This window comes from Epargyreus clarus, unplaced genomic scaffold (assembly GCF_041222505.1).
Source record: "Epargyreus clarus isolate Ecla_fem2 unplaced genomic scaffold, WU_Ecla_fem_2.2 ptg000015l, whole genome shotgun sequence".
In the NCBI taxonomy this organism is placed as follows: Eukaryota; Metazoa; Arthropoda; class Insecta; order Lepidoptera; family Hesperiidae; genus Epargyreus; species Epargyreus clarus.
In genome coordinates this window covers 6698913-6704445 of record NW_027332223.1, presented here as the reverse complement: position 1 = coordinate 6704445, position 5533 = coordinate 6698913, and the positions used below count along the sequence as shown (strand labels likewise).

General features: G+C 39.3%; 1 non-coding gene across 1 annotated transcript; it reads right to left on the bottom strand.

Annotated features, from left to right (window-relative positions):
• Window positions 1–3776: 3776 nt before the first annotated feature.
• On the bottom strand, window positions 3777–3867 carry LOC140748393 (U6atac minor spliceosomal RNA). The gene has a single exon (XR_012102949.1). It is a non-coding gene; the product is annotated as a U6atac minor spliceosomal RNA (small nuclear RNA).
• Between the last annotated feature and the right edge of the window lie 1666 nt (window positions 3868–5533).

Here is a 5533-nt window from a genome sequence, read left to right as displayed (position 1 = left end):
AATGTTAGGGTCAAATTTAAAATAAAACATAGAAAAACATAAAGAGAATAATGAACCTTCCCAAAAACCAATTACATTTTATTATTATATTAACATTTCACTAAAATATAATCCATAATTTAATAGCATCAGAAATATATTTCAAAAGTTTCCATTTACTATTCATAACGTATTGAGAATGGCTTGATATTTGATATTCCAATTTTAATTCAATCGCGATTTACATTTCAATAAAAATAAAATAACCTCTATGTATGTATATGTACAATAATAACACTCAAATAAAAGGTCTGGAGGTACAACACTCAATGATATGTAACAACAACGGTCCAGCGCTTGGTCGGTCGCATTCGCACACGATTCAAATAAAAAAGTCCGCCATCACTCAAGTATGCGTCGCCATTCAATCGCTTGCCTAGAAATTTGTTCGCTCGACCCATTGCGTTGTTATGGATACGCTGCGAATAATATTTTATTGAGGCTACCATAAAACTGAGGAGCGATTCCCTATGCCAAATATACCGTGACGATGTGTTGAGCTGTAATACATTTTATTGCAATGTACAGGAGAAAATGAGAACAACTGTTGCTACTTAACCCTATAGTTGGCAGAGAATTTTATCCTAAAAAAATATATTTTTGCTACTTCCCTGCGTTAATTGGGTTACAAGGATATTAGGAAAAATAAAATAAAAAATCTCTGAATTTCAGTTTTCAGAATATAGGATGTGTCTTTAAGTGCACACTGCCAGGTTCACTAGAAAAAAATATGTGTCTTTAAATGCACACCGCCAAGTACTCACTAAACTAAGAAATAATTAAAAAATATAAAAAACATCATACATTTTGAAAATACTAAAGATAAAAGTCTCGGAAGTTATGACATGTCAACAAGTTATGAGATATTTTAGTTGAGTTGAGAGATTAGAAGACCTCCTCCCAAAAAAGGCAGTTCCCACATAAAGCGACTCGAAACTTTTGGAGTGGCAATAATTTTTGTTTACCGCTATTCCCATGACGAAACAGCAACCAGGAGTTGCAAACGAAGATGTCCAGGATCTGTGAAGACAATACTAACGATGGCCTATCACAGTTGTACTCTATAAAGCGACTTGTCTGTTTAGACCTTCATCCATGTTTCCGTTAGAATATTGTTTTAAATTTGAGCATATGATTAGACTTTATTCCACTTGTTTGAAGGATGTGGTGAGAAGATATACTTTTCTGAGGCATTCCAGCTTAGTCTTCAGGGCTAGTGGCGCATCTATGGCCGACCTCAAGTGGGAATTTGGTCTTATCTGGGATTGATATTGCAGATGTTCTGGAATCATCATTATTGGACATGTTTACATTTTTGACAGAAGACGCTATTGATTGGACAGGACTTGAGTTCAGGGACGTCTTGATGAGACCTAGACATCTGGAATTCATCTTTCTAAGATTTGCTGGATTCTACATCAGATTTAATTACGCAATTTAGACACCAAAGCTAGAATTTTTCGGCCTCCAGTTATCGGAAAAAAATATTGCAAGCTAAGGACTGGGAATTTAGTGGAAACGGGGAAATATTAATTTCAGTCATGAATTATAAAAAAAAAACTCTGTCTGAACTTTGTTCACCCTACCCCTACCTTGTGTGCAGAACCTTAGCATACAGTAGCAAAGTTGGCAGTGTGCATTTAAAGACACAATATTGACAAACAGTAATATTGTATGTCGTTGGCAGTGTGCATTTTAATGCACACATAACAAAAGTCATGAATTACTATATATTCAAAACATTATATCTCAAAAAAATATCACCAAAACATTGCATAAAGCTTGCAGAAAGTAAGATTATATAAATTTCGTAATTTCATTCAGATAACATAAGATACTTGGAGATCGTTGTGCAGGCGCTGACCGACGGCTCGCTATTGTGTTTACCACTGACAATGTGTGAACGAGACAGATATAGATTTCATTTTCTGACGTAAAGAAACGTTTGCTTAGTCGCTTTGAGTTATTATTAATAAGATTCTATGTTGCATTTTCGAAAAAAAAAATCTGATTTGAATGTGCATTTCAGTGCACACAGTCAAGTATAGGGTTAAGGAGATTCACGTCTTTTAAAATCGTCATTTTATGTTAAGTAATGAATGTGATGATAAAACATTAATGATAGATTTATTATTGACGTATGTACTATTATGTGTTGGATAGCCGTAGTCAGTGTTGAGGATAGTCCTTATTATGTTATTTATTAGTTTAAAGGTGGTAGAACCCTTTGTGGTTCCCCTCCAGCGGCACTACCGCCAACACCTATTTCTGCCTAATGTCAGCAGCGTTAAGCGGCGCTGTGTTCCGTTTGAAGGGTAGATTAGGGAGACATACTTTCCGAGGCATTCCAGCTTAGTCCTCAGGTATCTATGGTCGACCTCAGGTTAGTCCTCAGGTTAGTAGTAGTTAGAAACTTAGTCCAACCTAAGTAGCCCAACTTAAACCTGCATGTCGTAAGAGGCGAGTAAAAGGGGGCTTCTTGGGTCGCGGGTGGCAAGAGTGGGAGCTCGTACCGCCCGGCCAGTGGCCCCGGGAAGGGCGGCGGTATGTGTGGCCGCATACCGTCGTACGCACCAGACGGTGTGGCGAGCGTCACGCTCACCTGGACGGAGCTCGACGGGGCAACGCGCTAAGGGGACTCCGGTTGCGTTCCTTTGGAGATACCGAAGCCCTCTATGCAGCGCCGAGGATGGCCACCGGGGGGGTTTTAGTGCGGTAAGAATCCCACATAAATGCCTGCGCCGCTCCCACGGCACCTTTCTGAAGTAACACTTCAGTCTTTCTCGTAAACACAAAAGAGGCATTGCAACGCATCTGTGATTGGCTCCAGGTAGAACTAGTTCTATATAGAGTGATGTACGATACATACATGGACCCAAGTAGGGAAAACAAGCTGCACGCTCGTTTGCACCTCTAATCTTATAAAAAAATATAATGCGTTCCAGCGTATCCATCCAACTTTATCGCAGCTTAGAGGCGTTAGAAGCGAGATGTGACCCCGGGTTCTACACGGCCCTCGCAAATGGACAGGAAAAAGACGCGACAGGAATGCGTGGGTGCTTTTAATTTAATATCGACTGACACCGAATTGGAATCGAAAGTTCGCCACGACGTGCCCTGCCGCTTAATCTTGATCCAAACGCTTTATTATTTATCGCTGTACAAGACCGATAGTGGCTTATAAATAAATTTGCTGCCTTATTTTGAGTTATGCTGAATTCCTTAGAGATTGTACTAAAGGCTTGATAAAAATTAATAGTTCGTAAACGTACCGATTTGTACTATTACTATGTCGTGGAGTATTGTCCATATTTTTGTTCTAGCTGGAAAGAGATTTAACCTTTTTTTTTCTCCAAGGGGATACTTTCAAAAGGTACTCGACGACGTGGGAGCGACGCAGGGTTATGTGGGATTTTTACCGCACTAAAACCCCCCCGGTGGCCGTCCTCAACGCTTGTTGGAGAACTCCGGGATCTCCGAAGGAACACAACCGGAGCACTCCAAGCGCGATGCCCAACGGGCTCTACCCTGGGGGAGCAGTTTTTCGCTCCTCCCATACCATGTAGTGTTTACGACGGTATGCGACCACACATACCGCCGTCCTTCCCGGGGTCGCTTGCTGGACGGTTCGAGCTCCCACTCTTGCTGCCCGCAACCCCGGAAGCCCCCTTTTAGTCGCCTCCTACGACAGGCAGGGGATACCGTAACTCTATTTTTTATCCCGGAACTACAGGGACAGAAAATGTGGTCAAGATTTGTGCCCTTAACCATTTATGTATTCCATCTTTGTCAAGGGGAGTGCTAACCGTCTCTCCTTTCAATAGACACAAAGAGTTTGTAACCTAGAACTGACACACAATATGTATACTTGGGGTTCATATCCGTTACATACGAGTACTATAGCAATTTGCGTATGGTCAATGTGTACCTATATTGAACTCCCGATTGCTCATTATTAGGCACATCACAATAAAATTTATCGTTGTATTTTCAATTTAATTTTCTTACTTTTTTCTTCTTACTATTGGACAACTTTATTTTCATCCATAAATTTATTTCTCAATACGATCTTGACTTTACGCTTGAACGATAGTAGTATATTGCAAAACTTTCAAAGACCGAATCGAATACGAATCCATAATTCACATATTAAATTTAGCGTGCAATATGCAATCACAAATTTCATAAGCAAAGTAACATATTGCAGTTACGTTGTTGCAAAACTTTATGCAAAACTTCCTCCGAACTTAGCGAAGACTCTAGTCTTCACTTTTGTAGGGAATGGTTTTGCGAAAAATAGCGTACGCATTTAAAACAATAAAAACACATCCACGTCTGATGTAGGCTTGAGTGAATTTCCTCAGAGGAACCCTCACGAGCGTGTACGGGTAAACGTGTATCTCGCATATAAAACCTAAGCCGATCTGAACTGGATGCGGCATCCAGGCTCGTATTCGCACTTCGATACTTTAGAAAAGGCTTCCTGAAAAACAATGTGAATTGAGATAGAATAACTTGAAAATGTAGCGTTCATATTGTAGGTTTTGTAACTACAGAAATATTTGTAAAACGTTTGTTCAGAATGTACGTAATTTTTTGGTTTACAGACGTAAAGTATGTGGTGTGTTAAGGGAGACATACATAAAGGCGTTTCAACTTAGTCCTCAGGGGTAGCGACGCAACTGCCTTCTCAAATAGGCCTAACGTTATCTTGAGTTGATTACAGCTGTCCTTAGTTAACAGTAGCCACTGTGGGCTTGGAATGTTGCTAGTTCGCTACTTCCATGTTATAAAAAATGTATTTCATTTTTAAACCAACAAAAAATAATTGAACCGTAAGCAAACAAGCTGAAGTAAACTGAAATGTAAATATTTCGCTCACTCTTCGGCGGTCTACGGATGATGGATCTCTTGCTTACGACATAAGCTTGGAAGCCTGAAAACAATTATATTTATATAAATATTACACGATCAATATCAATACCAATATACCAATGAATATTGAAGTAAATATTATAGGAGATGCTGAACCTACTTATAGTTCTAATCACATGTGGCTAAACGATATTAAGACATTTTAAAAGATTTTACTTATTTATTTGGCTAATCAGGGATACGACTGAATAACTTTGACCATTCATGACAAGACTAAATATAACGATGGTTTCCTAGTATGGTAAATGTAGAATGTGTTTTTTTAAGTCCTATAACAACCGTTTTTAATATTTTTTATCTCCAAAAATATAAGTTCTATTTAACATTTATTTCGGTGGCAAAGGTAATTGCTACGAAAGAAACGTTCCGCTAAGTGGGAACTGTCATTGTTAAAATAATAAAGGCCACCTGGCGGTCTTATTCTGTCTTCCCCGAAGGCCGATGTCAGTGGGGCAAATTTCATTTGGCGGACCGGGGAGCCCCGCCACAAACTTTGCCCCAACTCGGGAACACGTGTTAACATGAGTCGTCTTTGAAAAACTGGATAAAGACCTTATTT